The following is a 16682-nucleotide window of genomic DNA, read 5'->3' as shown; positions in this document are numbered from 1 at the left end:
AAGCTCTCCTACTTTTACAACAGTACACTAAATAATCACCTACATTTACGTATATTTTGTGTGCATGACTTAAAAAATGAAGGTGTTAACAATAAGAAAGAGAATTATATTTCTCTAGAAAAAGTTCACCTTTGAAACAGAGAGAAGTTTATGGAAGTGAAGAATTACATGGGACCCATATAACCAGCAGAGTTTACCATCTACTAAATTAGCCGGAATTTAATTCAGGCACTGTGATAATAAGGCAATCTACCTGCTCAGCTACCATGAGAATGATACTAATGGAATTACCTAGACAATCTGGACACATAAAATATATTTTAGAGGCTGTTTCACAGCGAGGTCATCCAGTACTAAAGCCTGATGAACTAATTTTGCTAAGACATTTCAGCGCTCTAGTTTACAGAAGACTGTGTCACATGAGAAAAGTCTCCTGGGAAACTTGGCCTTAGGAAAGAGAATGTCAGTAAGTGAAGATTGCTAAAGCTGTGCAATTGGAAGCTCAGGGCACCACGCTAACAGCATAAACTGTTAGTGAAGCATACTTAGTACAGGCCATATTAAAAGACCTAAAGCTTGCATGATGATGGCCATTAGATAGCTTTAACATGTTAACTCTCAAATCACAAAGGCAGGGTAACGTGCTACCTCAACCTTCCTCAGTAGTTTTAGAAATCCAGATGGTACTGGCGTTAAGCTCTACAAATGGGATGGTCTGAAGATTTTTCAGAATGGCTCCAGGAAGTCAATATGCAAAACAAAAAAGGAAGAAAGCAAGCAAGCTAACACAAAAAACCCACCAGTTAGCTTTAGTTGTTAGAGGACATTTTTAAAAGTCACAAGGAAAAAAAAATTAGAAAAGCTGCAGGAAATAACTTTAAAAAAAAAAAAAGTCAGGCAGAAACAGGGGACGCCTGTAACTAATGAGAAAATGCAGCAAGCTAGAGAGGAAGATCAGGTCAGAAATGCCAGATATGATGGAAGAACTGTATGATGTGACAGTGGAGGCCCTGGAGACAACAGACAAAGACAGAAAAAGGAGAGAAAGAGACAGTGCTCAAGAGATGGTGCCGAGAGAGAGAAAAGAGCAGGTTTTCTAGTAGAGAGAGGGAGGGGAAAAAAATCTGAGGACCCAGGGAGAGCCAACATATAAGAACCCAAAACTGTTTGCCAAGCCTATTTACACTGATTTAATCATGCAGAGTTGACAGATCTCAAACTAGGAGCATAGTGGGGAGGGAACAGTGAAGATAAGAACAGGCAAGAAGGTAGATGGTAGATTGCTTAAGTTTTTGAAAGAGCTTTTGCTAAAGCAGTTTTAAAGAAAGGTGGCCACCATATGCAGCAGAGATCTTGTGAAGGATGAAAGGAAGAAAGAGCGAAGCTACAGATCATGCTGATGCCAAACAGACAATGAACATTGAGAAAGCAGCCTCGGAAAAACTAGAGAAAACACTAAATCCAAAAGAGAGGGATAAGAAAGGCCACCCAAGAACATAAGGAATCAAAGTACTAAAGAACAGCAGATTAGAGGACAGAAAAGAGACTGCAGATCAGTGGCCAGAAGCAGAGAAATCTCATTTTATAATCTGTGTAGCCTGAAGGGCAAACAGGCAACACAGAGCCAGAAAAAAAGTGTAGTTATAATACTATACAAGGAGGAATCAAAGTACCATTGAGTATCCATTAAACAGTCCTGCCACAAGTTCCAATGAAAATTAATTAAAAAGTTACTTTTAAAAAGAGTCAGGGTTATTATCAGGAAAAAGAAAATAATATTTGGTTCATTCTCCACCCATTAATTTATGTTTAATGGGGAAGCATCACACTTTCAGCTTGTCTTCTGGACTTAAAATACTCTTGGTTTTCTTCACAGATAGTATAGCATGCCAGCAGTCGTACAGCTATTCAGAATTAAAACAGCACTAAAACTTACATTCTAATAACAGATACACTACACTTTTCACTACACTTCATTATACTTCACTACACTTTTTAGCACAAAAGAAACAGAGTTGTTTAATTAACATTGGGCAAAAACCCTAAACCAATCAACGCCCCCTCCCCTCAAATCCACAAACAGACAAACCCACTGAAAAAACAAACAAACAAAAACCCCTATCTAAAACTGCCTGTGTTCACCAGCTCTTACTGTGGAGATTCCAGCTTTGGAGAGAAAAAAGGGCTGCTCGGTGTCGGGTCAGGAGTTCCCCCAGTTAAGTAGAAGAAAGGACATACTTCTGCTTCAGAGAAGTTAGCATTTGCAGCAGACCTGCTGAAGTGCAAGCATTTCTCATTGACCAAAATGGGTTACAGAAATTCAACAGAACTATTTTAAAGTATGAAAATAAGCAGGGCCACTGTAAAAAAAGTTTTGGGAACAGGTGTAATAGGAAGCCCGTTAAATGAGTCTTGAACATTCAAAGAAGAGAGAATCAGGAATCTAAGGACTATGTACAGCTGGTTTTGTTGAGAAATGTTACTTCCTCATACATAACAAAATCATTGTTGGTGTATCACTACAAGAAGGGGAAACAAAATCCACCAGAGACAGGGGAAGGCACTCTTTTGAGCAACAAGTGTTTACAGAATTTAAGAAGTAACCACAAAGAAGTACTTTTAATAGATCTCAAAATCCTGAAAGTGGAGCAATTCCACCAGCATTTCTGTTACCAGGAGCATCACAAACTGTCCATTATCAACACTTCTGATCTCCTGAAGAAGCAATCCTCACTGTGAGCAAGATCCCTGCATCAGGCCTCTCCTGAATCATGATGCTTTCCCCAAAATTAATAATGTAAAATATTGATTCAGTTGGAATTTAAAAATAAGTAACAAATAACAAACATGAGAGCATACAGAAAAAGATTTAAAGACAAGATGCTACATTTCTGTACTGCTTGAGAATAACCTAAAGCACACAGCTATAACACTCTGCATGTGATGCAATGGATCTTATGAAGGGAGGGGGGGAAAAGCAGCTGAAGACCTGAATTCTGGCATGCATGTGAGCTGAGTGAAGAAATTCAGCTCCACTTTCTTTGGACAACACTCTTAGGCACATAGTAGGATTCTTGGGCCAGGAGTGGGACTCAATGATCCTTGAGGGTCCCTTCCCACTCAGCCTATTCTATGATTCTGTGATTCCTCACCCAGTTCTACACTGGTGAAGGTTTTTCCCTGATAGAGAACACGAGAGTTTTGTAACAGCTGTTTAGCAGCAGGTGTAGTGTATTTTTTTTTTAAAAAAGCAAACTAATAACCCATTGGACTGTTGGTTTGTAATTAATTTATCAAATTGCTCGTTTTTCTTTTTATACACAATAAGATGCAAACCAAAAGCAAATTCCACCTCAAATTTGTTTCCATAAAACTTGTCTCCACAAATATTGTTTCCACAAAGTCTCCAGTGCAGACACCAAGAGCTGTGTAATGTGTGTGCACTAATAAATCTGGATGAATTCCTACTGACCTGTCTCACACATTCAGTTGCCTTGAGAGTGACAAAAGACTGCCCAGTATAATCAGTCCAGTGCAATTGCAGGCTACCACCAAAGGAATGGTTCTGCTCCCACACTTTCTTCTCACAAGCAGCAGTAGATTTCCAGCCCCTCCACTGTATGGACATCAGGCAATCACTATATGAATCTGTTCAGTTCCCCTGCTTGACAGAAGACTGTTTCGGTTCAATTTTGAGGAGGACAGTTTTCCATCAGACCAGTTTGCTGAAGCAATCCTTCTCCTTCCTGCAGTAACACCATCAGTAGATTTTATGCAGAGGGACAGGCAAGGCACACAAATAAGCAGAATGGGAGCAGAAACAAGCAGCACAGCCCCTTTTGCCAGGAACCTGCGGCTACTCCAAGTGAGGTGAAATAAGACATGGCCCTGGAGTACAAGTGCAAATCTGTCTGTAAAGCCAGGATCTGCACAGAATCGCAGCTAAGTGCGGTATTAACACTCTTTAGTTACAGTCTCCCACTGAAACATCTTTCTTGAGGAACAAATTGCATTTTCAATTGCAGCATTAAATAAAAAATACCAATGACATAAAAAAATCTGCAAAACACATTCAAAAAGATCAATCTGAGTTTGTATTTATTAGTCTACCTCTGTCCAAGTTCTACTATGAAGCAAACACACTTATGCATGCTGCATCAATAACTTAGCACTGTTTCCTGGTTATTGAAACATTAAGTGGTATCAAGGCCTGTCCAGAGTTGAGCAGAATTACCTCAGAGATGCAGTGAAAGGCCAGTGACAAAACACAAGCTACCGACAACAGAGAATCAAAACCTCTGCAAAGAGCAGGACCAGCATACAACACACACACCTGGACACAACAGTAAGAACCAGCTGTCCCTCACTGAAGAAGAATATATATATATGCACTAGAAATTCACACTACAAGCCTGTGCACATCCTCAGTTGGTTTGTACTGCCATTCTCACACAGGAACATATTTGGGTTGATTGAAAAAATGCAGCCTCTTTTGAAAGGTTGTTTTGTGTCGCTGCAAACATCTGCCACATGTATTTCTCCCTGTAGGAAAAAGCCTCTAACAGGAATCTAAAATCACTGGATGAGCCAGAATAGATACTGTACAAAACACATGCAGAGGGCAACTCCCATCACAGAACAGCCTCCTTGCTACTTTAGGGCCATGGGGTTTACATGGAACCACCACCAGGGCTCAGGGACAGCCTTGGCATGAGTATACACATATATATACTCATATATATATATATATATATATGTGTGTGTGTGTGTGTGTGTGTATACAGGCACACAACTAGGACCTGATTTTAATACCTAACTGCCAAAGTCCCCAAAAGCTAATTTGTGGCTAATTGTTCTTCATAGTAAACATTGTCCCTCCCTTGACTATGAAAGCTTCTACAGACTCTACCTTACCAAGAGGTCTCCTCAACAAGTCTGTTTTCCTCCATCAGTCTTTATAACATAAATCCTTCATTTCTGTCCAAAGCAAACCTCTTATTTTCATTCTGACTGACCCCTGTTTTTTATTCCAGTAATCTCCCACAACACATCAGTCTACTCATATTTTGCTGTATTTTCCTCTTCATCCACACTAGTTATCAAGGCAACTTAACGTTTCTGAAGACAACACAGCATGTTTATTTTATCGATTCCCCATGTCCCCTCTCTCTGTCTGCCTCTATATCTCTGACACTTCTTTCTGGACATCCCACCATTACTTTCACTTCACTAAGTTAAAAATCAGACTGTCCTTTTTTGCTGTACTTCATTTACTGCTCTCCCTAAGAATGCAGACTGTCTGCTCTGCTCATCTTCTTGATTTCATTCAACATTAAAAATATTGTAAAACATGCTAAGAATTGCCCTGCATAGACTATGGGAACACAGCAAATTTTTTTATCATTTCTGAATCCGGGGTCAGCAATCTCACTCCCCACCCACTCTACCTCTGGCCCCACCAAGTTATTGCTTTCTTTCTCCCTTATTGCTCTCTTTCCAATGTTTTCCACTTCTGGCTTATGCTTCTCCTCTCCTAATCCAAGTACCCTCACCGCCGTCTTTCAAATCCCTCCTCTGCATTCATGCCATTCAGAATTCTCAGAGAACCATCCTTCTCTTTCACATAGTTGACATTTACAGCATCTATTCTAATGTTTAAGTATTTGATTCCAGAACTTCACCTCATAAGGGGCACAGTGTTTCACTGGCCAGGTACTTCAAAAAAAGCAATGCAAATCAAGTTCTTCCAGATCCCAGAAAATGTAAATCAATAAATCTTTAAATACCTTTAAATACCCCTCATCCTTGAGGCCCTGTAGTACTGTGTCCACCTTTTTATTCATGAGCCTTAAATACCCTTGGCCTTGGACTAACCATTTTTTTACTGTTACAGGTTAGAAACTTCTAGATTATTTCAATGGCATAGTCCTCTGCTGTCACCACAGGAAAATGATACAAACAGTTTGAAAATTGATCATTAATACCTCCTAACAGTACAAACAGCACTTTTCACCTCCTGCAAATATTAATTAGTGTATTTGGGGATGCCGAAGAAATTCAGGATTCCTAAGTCTGTATCTTCAGCTTTTCCCAAAGCTTCAAGAGAGAGGGCACAGCAGACCTTCATGTTCTCCATTTTGCAGACTGCCCTTCCTGCCCTGCCATTTTATTGTAAGGCTCCTTGAGTTCCTATGGATGTCTGTAATTCTGTTCTCCACTAGTTAAACCAACTGTCATACCTTCCAGTGTAATCAGCATCATTCCAGCCTCCACTTGCTTTCTCGGATTTCTCAGTCCCATTACTCTGAAAACAGATGAGAAAGAGAGTTAATACTGACACTGGGAGCATCACATTAAAGGTGTCTTTGGTCTCTGTTTGTTTATTGGAATAAGTGGCGGCTTACTTAGACCTTACTGGTCACCTTCTCAGATCGTCTTTTAATGATCCAGGTGCCAAATTCATTTTACTTGACAATTTTATTTGCCCTGAGATGCTGATCAGTCAGCAGGCAAACCAGACCGGCAATATTATTCCTGGTGTGCTGTGGGAGTGCAGACATAAGTAATTTTGTAGAAGCCTGTGCAGATGTGACAGCGGTGGTCCAGCCCCAATGCTTGTCTGTGCTCCCTGTGTGGAAGACACTGTCTGTTTCTGATAAGGGAATAAAATAAAGAGACATGAAAAAATGGGCCTTCACTTTGCCCCGTTTTGGATAAAATCATACAGACTTTGGGCTCAGGGTCCAACAGTCTGTACATCAGCCCTCTGAACAGAAAGGGCTCCATAAGAAACAGGTTGTTCTCTGTTCTCCATCTAGGCCATTAGCTATTCCTCTGATTAGTTTGCCTTCATCCCTTGGGGCCTCACATTTCTTTCCCATATATAATATGCCAGACATTGTGTTGCTCTTAGCTCGGTTTTAAGACCATTGTAGAACACATTTTTCTTTCTGGGCTTGTCCACTATAAGCTGATACACTTCAGATCTCTTTTTCTTCTCTTGATCATCGAAAATAAAATATCAGAAGTAACCTAATATTTTTGGCTCCATCAAAATCCCTAAAAGCTATGGTAAATCCTAGTATCATGGAGATGGGTGAGAATTACACTTAAGTACTCACAGAAATCAAATGTATGATTACATCCTTTGCAGTTCTGGGCTCCAAATTAGTCTGTCAGGTTTGCATGTACTGCTTCTGCCGACTTCAGTGGGAATTGCACATATGAAACCAACAGAATAATCAGGCCCTGAAAATTTGAGCTTGTGTCCCCAAGCATAGCTACTGCATTTTTAACCAATTCAGTGTGAGCTGCATCTGTGACCCTGGAGCAACAGCAACAGCTGGGAGTATGTGCTGGCACCCAGAAAGCTAGTGCTGTCTTTCCACATGGGATATACAGCAGTCTCCAACCTGCCCTGCTTGTATTTAAAACACAAACTTAGCTATAATATAAAGGAAGTGTTTCTGTTACCATGACATTGAGCAAGAAAATAAACATTAAGCTCCCTAGAAAATGAAAAAGAAGGTATCAGAGCATTTTAGCAAGTCTAATGGCGGAAGTCGGAGTCATCATAACACATTATAGAAGACGAATGAAAAGGTTGATTTTGATAGCTTGAAATAAGAAAGGAAAAATGTGAAATATTTTGCATACAGAAAGAGACACACTCCAGATACTCTGTGTTCCAAACAAGTGTTAGAAAAGCACTATTTTTATTTTCATTGTAATCTTATGTTTTTGAAAAGCTGTTTTTGTTTTTCTTTCCTGAATTCCCCAGCTAAAGGATAGGACTACCTATAACACTCAGTAGATGCTTCCTAGAAATCTCCCAAGCAGAAATTAGATTACTTAAAAAAACCCAAACCAAACCAGAAACAAATAATTCAAATGTAAAACACTGGGAGTTTTAGCCATTATTGATATTACATTAGTCCTGAAAGAAATATGTATTTAAATATTTCGTACCTGATACCGGCAGTTCAGCTTGCCAGTTCTTCAAATTCAGGCTGACTACACCCTTAAGAAAGCAAAAAGTTGTGTAGATTACCAGATTAATATTACACAATGTAGAATTACACAATCACACAGAAGCTGGTGCGCAGAAAATACAACCAATCACCAAAAGAAAAATAAAATAATAGCAGTATTTGAGACACATACTTTAACTCAAGCTTCCAGGATACATTTAGCTTTTTTGTTAAAGTAAATAAAGTTGCTGATTTAATATTCAAATTCCAATCTTTATTTCTGTACTTAAAGTTCTTTTTGTAACAGATGGTAGAGAACTTCCAACCATAATTCAGTAGAAATCACTTCATTCAACAGATACAGGAGTTCCACCGAGTGCTGGGCTCAAAATGTTGCACCACTTATGTGCATCTCACCTCAGGACAGCAATGAAATCCTAGTTTAATATGTGCACCTTTGAGGAGCTGACCTCGCACTGGTATATTATTCAAATACATCATGCATATAAATTGCCTTTTTTTGGTTGAAATCGGGTGCTTCCCTAAAAAAATGTGAAATTGTTTCTTTCAGTTTGGAATACATCTGTAGCATGGGTGTCCCTGTGTTATGTTATACTTCACACAGACGTGGGGGCTCCTTTGCTCTGATTTTACAAAAGAACAAGCCTTCCTGCTCCAGGCAGGAGTCAGGCATGTTATTTTCAGCAAGTCCATTACCCACTTACTCTGCCCAGGTCTATGAAGCAAAATCATGACCACCCAACTTAACGTTAATAATTTATTTCATGAAGTTGTCCATTTTAGAGCTGAATTAGTGAAATGCAATTGAACTGAGCCAAAGGCTCGGACTGGGCTGCCATTTTGACATTCTCATCAGGGAAATGATGCTGTAAACACCCATACTTGATTCACATGCATGGTCTCTTGGTTGCCTACAGTAATGCCCATCTGTTCAGATGGCATCATGCCCACTCAAGTTGCTCAAGGGAATACATGCTGGGCAGTGATTGGCTTAGGTAAGTATTTTTCAAACTGGGTCGGTGTCGACCTCCTTTTGGGAAGGCCCAAGAGGAAAAGAAAACAAAAAGAATTTTCATTTTTTATTTTAATGGATTGTTTTCATTTAACATTCAGCAAAAACACTACCATCTATAAAACATTCAGTAGATGGTTTTGCTAATTCCTTGGTACCTGTGACCCCCACAAGGAAACATAAATTCAACTATATTCTCATTTTTTAAATAAATGAATTTAACCTGTTGTAAAGTCACAGTCCACGTAACATTAAGACCATCTCATCTGCAGAAAAGAAACCTGTCTCAGCAGGCATCACCACATTCTGACAATTGAACTAATTTCTTCTGTTGAACATTGGTCAACACTCAGATATCTGAATGCATAGGCATTCTTACCAAAAGCCATAGCTTGAATTTTGTAGGCAGAGTGATGAGCAATGCTATATCCAAAATTATTGGTCAGATCAAATGAATTTTATTGTACAAAGAGACAATTCCAAAATATAAAACAAACACAAAATCACATAAAAATACAGATGATTGATGTTCAGTGTCATGAAAGGATTAACCCCTTTTGGCTCCTGAGTTGGAATAATTTTCAAATATAGTCTTTTACTTCTCCAAAGCTGAAGAAGTAAAGCAAAGCTTTAGTGAAGTGCATTGTATAGTGAAGCCATTGTCTGTCACTTTGCTTTATCAAACAAAAAGGCGGGGGGGAGGAAACATGTCATCCTTTCTTCCTGCAAATAAACTGTGAGGTTTTTTATTTAAGAGAAAGCCACCATTAATAAAAAAAAAAAAAAAAAAAAAGATGAAAATAATCCAGCTCCTTTTCATTTGGGAGACAAAAGCCTTTCAGTGCTGCGTCCATGCGCTCTTGACTACTGTTTTGACACTGTGTCAAGATGCTCCCTCTCTGCTCCAGGTCTCAGATCACAGTTGGAGTGTCTTGATACAGTGTTGAATCAGTAGTGTCAGCAAGTCTCAGAGCAGAGTCAAAGAGCCTCAATGTAGCCTCAGAGCAAGTAGAGTCAGAGAGACCTTTCCCCTAAGCTGAAGTAGGCAGAGGGTGCTCCATTTTTATTTAATTTTTAATTGTTTGTTTTAACACATTTCGACCCAGCTGCACCAGGCTCATGCACCTAATTAGTAGTCTTTCTTGCAGTAAGGGATCAGAGCTAACTCTCCCAACCCTGAGGAGCTGTTAAAAAGCAGCATGGAATAATGTTAATATTTTCTTGAATAAGCAAGCCTAGGCACAGGGTCTGAGGACAAGCACTGCCTCAGAGCAGCTGGCATTGTAAAGAAAGTTTGTTGACAGGGCCAGACCCTGCTTTGGTGGCACCCAGTTCTGCCATTTGATAGCCCTACTGTGCTACCCCAGGGAAAAGTGTAGGAGCCTGTGCCTAGGACCTTGCTGCAGCTGCTGATCCACTGTCCTCTGCTGCTGGAGACCTGAATGGAAACATGATCTTCCCTGTCATAGGCACTGCCTGTACCTGCAGGCCTAAGCTCTGGCTTCCCCAACATCCATAGGAACCTTCTCAGCAAGATCTACAGGGGCACAATTTTTCTTACCGTTTCATAAAAAAAAAATAATTATTAAAATAAAAATGTTTTAAAGATTGAACTCGCAAACTGTCTCTGGATTTCATCCTAGGAAATACAGCACAAGTGCACAGATCCCATGATTACAAACATTGCTACCTGAATGACCCTGTCTAGACCAAACCACAGTTAAGAAAACTGTCTTTAAAGCATTGAATGCCAAAGCGTTGATATACCAGGGATCATGTTTTGGGATAAGATGGATGTCTGTCCCTAAGAAGGCTTTAGAGAAGGAATGAAAAAAGACCAGAGCTTAGAAAGAAAATAACTAGACTTAAGAGGCTGGATTAGAAACTGTAAATAGGTCAAAGCCAATTTTGCTGTAGTTTTACATCTGAATATGTAATCCAGTCAATTTGGCATGCTAACACCGGGGGAGCACACAGATCAATATACACAATTTAGGTCAAATGACCACTGCAGAGTGAGATGCACACATTCTTCTCACAATTGGGCCAAATTTATCCCTCGTATAAATGGAGTGATTCCACTGGACTTTTAGCAGGGATACATTTGCTTATTTATAATGTCAGTAACTTCTCAGTAACTTGTTGCTTATGTGTACCTCCACACACAAAAGTGTCTCTAATTTCTCATTAGTTTCTTCCTCCTTGTGATTATTGCACTGTTCTTTACATAAAATGTTATTAAAGTACAGCTAAAAGTAGTTATACAACAAAGAAATAATTGCTCAAGATCACAGCTAACAAAAAAATGTTAAAGTCACGTGTTTCAAATTCTATTTTTGAAAATCGTGTAACAAAATGGCAGCAGAGTCTTCAAGTCAGCAAGAAACACAGCAAAAGGAGAGGTGGGAACAGAGTCTTACCTTTCCACAGAAAGATGAGGCTCAGCCAGTGAGCTGTGCACTTTGAGATGCTTGAAGTAAGGTATTATTTAAGGAGCAAAGTGCTCCTATTTAAAACAAACAAAGCTCACTGACTGGCGTGGCAATTTTTTTGCAGGCACTTTCACAGCAAGCAGCAGCCGTGGGTTTCCTCCTCCTGTGCTGGGCTGGCCCTGCGGGGCCGTGTCACCCTTGCCAGCTGCAGGGGAGCTCCCTGACCCGACATGACCATTTGCTTTCACCCACTGCAAAGAGCAGGGCTGCCCCAGTGCTCTCCCAGCTGTCTCTGGAGGCAAAAGAGAAATTAAAGATTGTATCAGCTAGGCACAAATTAAAATCTTTACTGGGAGAAACCTGGTAGAAAGTCTCAGAAGAGAATGAATTATGTATTTGAACACTTAAGATTTCCTTGCCTTTATTACAGCATGGGGTCTGAACTCTGCTTTCTTCCCTGCACTTTATTACATGGTTAGAAGTCCCGCAGTAGGAAACTTGCAGTTTGAATTTTGAAGCACCTATAGTGTCATACTTTTTATTTTAATATTTGTCACCAACAGTGCCGACAGATAAAAAGTGCTGGCTCCCCACAGCATGATATGCGGGATTTTCAATAGAGCTACACAATTGCTTTTGCTAAGTGCTTGCGGGGCTCACAGTGCCAAATCCCGCAAATTGCTGCATTCAGGCCACTTTGCAGTGCTGTACCAAGGCAAGTGGTATTAAAAAAGTTAGTTGGGACATATGCCTAAATGGCTGATTTCTTTTTTTAAAGTCCTAAGCAATTGTCTGAAGACATTTCTGCAACTCAATTCAATAATCGTAGCACTTACGAGATGGTTGAAACTTTTTGCATCACTTACAATTTATTCTGTGCTTTGCACACAGTTTTAGGAAAAAAAAAAATCTTTTTCCAGCCCCAAAATTTGCTGGGCAAGGAAGACCCAGCAAATAATAACAATAATAACAACAATCATGGTGGCATTCTATTTATGGATTACAACTTCCTTTTCTTCTCCTTTACTGTCTTTAATTTGGTTTTACCCTTAATTTATTGGAATATTGTTGTTTATATCCCAGCCCCAGGTCAGTATTATGGTGTAAATTATTTCATATGCACAGCAATGCTAAATGTATAATAGTTACACCTGAAGTATCAGAGGAGGATTTTGTATCTCCTGTCTTATTCACAGGTCAATTAAAAAGCTGATTAAACCCAAAAAGTCTATGATGATAATTGTTGGAAATAGACTGGGACGATAATTGGTTTAATGACTGCTAAAGGAGTCATTGGGAGGTGTGTCTCTCAAGGAGCCTGAATGGCACTTCAGGAGCTAGATTCATCCTGGGTGTTGGTTGTTGACTTTAATGGTATTACTCAAAAATCTGACTCGGATCAACTTACAAAATATTGCAGACAAGACAAATAATTTTTAAAGGATGTCTCTGCTGAGCTTTGGTGTCTCCCTTGAACTACCCTATTCAATGTCAACTCTTCCAGTACAAATTCTGCCTGTACAGCTTGAAGTAGCTCTATAAGGTGGGAATTCACTGAAGGTTTTATGTTTTTATACATTTTTTTCTATCTTAGCAGGAAACAAATTCTATATAATAACTAGAAAATGTAGGCCGAGACCATCCTCTGCACAGGAAATTTCACTCAGAGGGTTGGACACCCAGTGAGGTCCTATTCACAGACATCTCTTTGTATTTTTCTGCCTGGAACCAAAGAAGGGGATTCATGCCAAAACCCTGCAGGATATGGAAATCTATCGGCTGTTCTGTGCTTCTGCATGTCTTTCAAAGTGGCTTCTGATTTGGGGAGCCCTAAATTAAGATCCATGGGCTTGGGGAGGGTGGGGGTGGAAAGGGGTGGGTGGCTGGTGGTAGCTTTTTTTTTTTAATAAGGACTCAAACCCTTCAATTCAAATAGCAGTCAGAAACCTTCAGTACCTTTGAAAAACCCCTGACATTTCATTCCTCATACTGAGGACCCAGAACAGCAAAAATTTAGACCAAAATGATTTCTCTGGGTTAGTCAGGATTAGAGAATAGTGCAGAAGTCAGAAACCCCTTGCTGCTTTCTCAGTCCACATGCACTGCCTAGGCTTGGAAAGGTTATAAGGTCATAAATCTTTCAGTGAAAACAATTCCTGCTTCATGCCATCAACATTGCCTAAAGACATCTGTGTAGGGCATCTCTAGAGGAGGTTCCCATTACTAGACCTATGCTGAAGAATAATGAGAAACTTATATCCGGTTTGAAAGACATTAATGAGTCTCTCTTGGATACAAAATATTTGTTCAACACCCTTATGGGCAGAGTAGCACCGAGCTGAGCTGGGGAGCTCTGCCTGAAAAGCACGTACCAATAGGTCTCAGAAAAGGAACCATACACAGCTCTGTGGAGAAAGTAATTTTTTCAGGCCCAATTTGCAGTTCTGATGCTTACATGTGTCTGCATTGCTTTGAATATATATTTTTTCCAGCACCTACTTCTTCTCTGTTCCAGTGGGGTTTCACATGCCATATTTGGGTATTCTGGATTCCTCAATGGTTCTTCTCTAATTTTGTATTTCTATTCTCAATAATATTTTTTGACAAAAAACCCATATAAACATAAATAAACAAACCAAAAGAAACAACTTTTTTCAGCAGCTTAAATGAGCTGTAGACATGTTGACTCTTTTTTCCACTGATCTCCCTCCAGATTTCTCTCTCACGCACAAGTATATTTCGGGGTTTGGGGGTCGGTTTGTTTGAGTTTTTCCCTCTCCCAAAGCTTGGTGCATCGACTAATGATGCACAGCTAAGTTATCCAGTATTATCTAAGTTATCCATATTACTTAAGGCTCTGATCCTAGTGCCTGACATATGCAAACATTTAACTACTTGAAGTCAAGAGAATGCTTGTGTTGCTACACATTTGCAGTGTAGCACAAAAGAAGATGCAGTTTTCTGGCAGTTCCCAGAAAGCAAAGGAGGTTGGTATATACTTTGATGTAATGCATCAAGAACTGGAATTACTCTGTGAAATGAAAAATGGAGGGCAGGGATGACTCTGCACTTAACTGACAATAAATGAGCGAGCAAACGTCACAGACATTATCAGATCAGCTATGGAGAGAGGCAAAACTAATTACGCTCATGCACTGCATCCACTGGCTCTGACACAGTCAGATGTTGCCCACCTTCTCCTTTCAGTCTACCCACTTCTTTTTCCACTGTCTGAGACCTCATTCTGATATCAGTCAAGGCCTCATCTTCCAGGTTTCAGTGTTTAAGTGCTTGAGGATATACACTGTAATAATATATAATAACATTGCATGTATATTACAAATTATGCAATAGTTGATCAAGTCTTAAGCCACGAGACCCTCCTGAAGACAAATGTTTCTGGGTCCTACTTTGAGTGAAACTGTCTTTCCCCTTACCAATCAAAATTGTTTCTGCTACCTGAGGCTGATGGAAGCTCTTGACCATTTCACACCATTACAAAAGCATTAGCTGAGCTCATTTGCACACCTCCTTAACCCTCTCTCATTTGCAGGCTTACACTGAGACACCTTGTGAATAAACCAGAAAATGTACAGGAGTCGCAGTATCTTTTGCAAATGGCATGTGTACTTTATAGCTTTCATGCATAGAAGCCAATTTCTTGAGGAACAGTGCCTATAAATTGCAACTGGAAGAAGATGCACTTATTTATTGCATTGCTTCCAACCAGGAAAAAAAAGGTGTTTTTTCTCTCTCCCTCTCCTTTAAATTAAAGGCCGGGGGAAGAAGAGCCCAGCACCTCAGGGACACAGCTTCACCAGGCGCAGCTTGGAGGGCTTGTTTGCTCGCTCATTTATTGTGAGGGAAGGATCACACTGGGGGCCAGGTACCTCTTCCAGTCACGTAAAACTGAAGACATAGATAATATTTTAAGTTCAAAGTAAGATTTTAGTTGGTACTAAAAGATTTTGGAGTTAAAGGTTTTTTCAAGAGGTGATGCCTCTTTTGGCAGGATTTCTCACACACAAAGTCCTACCATGCACTCTCTCTAGTCCCTGCTTCTTGAGGTCACCATCAGTGCTGTACAGGGCTTTAAATGCCAACATGTGTTTGGAACCATTAAGAGGAGCAAAATCCAGAAAACCTAATCTGTGCATTCTCCCACAGTTCAGTAACACTCAGCATTGCCTCTCCAACCTGCTGGAGCAGGTTGACTGCACTGTGCTGTAAAGACGAACAAAGCAGTAAGAGCCAAGTGCGGGTAAAATAGCGAAAATGCTTTCACGGCATCACTTTCCCCGGGGGTGTTGACATCCCTAAAGCCCTCAGAACCAGGACTGAAGCGTGACGTCTCTCACAGGGCAGCTGTGACACCCACGCAGATGTCGCAGGGTGGTCAAATTCCCGCAAGGCGAGGCTGCCGCAGGCTGAGCGGTGCCCGAGCCCCCGCCAAGGCTGCTGCCTCTGCCCCAGCCACCGGCCCACCCTGCAGGGCAGCTTGGCTCCCTCATCCAGCAAGGAACTAACCCGCTTCCGAAAACAAAACGAAAGTTTTGATTTACAAAATCAAAAGAGACGCCCCAAAAGACCCCACAGCATCATACTGGCCTTGCTGCAGAGAGGAGGCTGAAGCCGGGGGATGGCAGGCACCCACCTCTCCATGCAGGGCCAAGTGTGGGCAAGGCAGTGACAATGGTGCTGTGTGGCAGAGCAGCCCCCGCGGAGGGGACACAGATGGCCAGGGATGGCAGAAGGCAGGGGACAGCCGTGGCGAGCAGCGGGCAGCGCTGCCGGCATGGGCAGAGGCCGCGGGCAGGGCCGGCAGAGCGGGGCCTGTGCAAGGGGCTGCACCACACGAGGCTGGCCCTGGCCCCAGCCCCCTCCTCCCCAGCACCCCAGGACACAGGGGAATGCTTTGCTTTTTTTCCTCAGAAAAGAGCAATCTCTCGTGGCTAAACTGCAGCTCGTTCTCAGGGCAGTACAGACCACGCTCTGCAGCAGCCTGGGCAGTGATCAGTCATTGTCTTGTCTTTCTGGGGTGTTCGGTGTTTCTCCTTTGGACACCTCCTGTCTCCCTCTGTCACCTAATCTGCCAAGCCCTCAGGAAAGTTACAATAACTCACAAACAGACAGATTAAAAGGCAAGTCCTGGCTGCCATTTGCAGGGGGGAGGCCTTACAGTCGTTAGGATGACAGCAATTTAATTAAAACAGGTAAAACTAAGAATAAAACATTTCACAAGGGGCA

At 41.0% G+C, this 16682-nt stretch overlaps 1 long non-coding RNA gene across 1 annotated transcript; it reads right to left on the bottom strand.

Annotated features, from left to right (window-relative positions):
• Nucleotides 1-5917: 5917 nt before the first annotated feature.
• LOC113948904 lies at nucleotides 5918-16205 on the bottom strand. The gene is made up of 4 exons (XR_003528271.1): nucleotides 16090-16205; nucleotides 11424-11727; nucleotides 7969-8020; nucleotides 5918-6304 (listed from the first exon to the last, which is right to left on the bottom strand). It is a non-coding gene; the product is annotated as an uncharacterized LOC113948904 (long non-coding RNA).
• Between the last annotated feature and the right edge of the window lie 477 nt (nucleotides 16206-16682).

Source organism: Corapipo altera, unplaced genomic scaffold (genome assembly GCF_003945725.1).
Source record: "Corapipo altera isolate COAL_440 unplaced genomic scaffold, ASM394572v1 62, whole genome shotgun sequence".
Classification (NCBI taxonomy): Eukaryota; Metazoa; Chordata; class Aves; order Passeriformes; family Pipridae; genus Corapipo; species Corapipo altera.
Note: the sequence above shows the minus strand (reverse complement) of the source record. Positions and strands in the feature narration are given on the sequence as shown.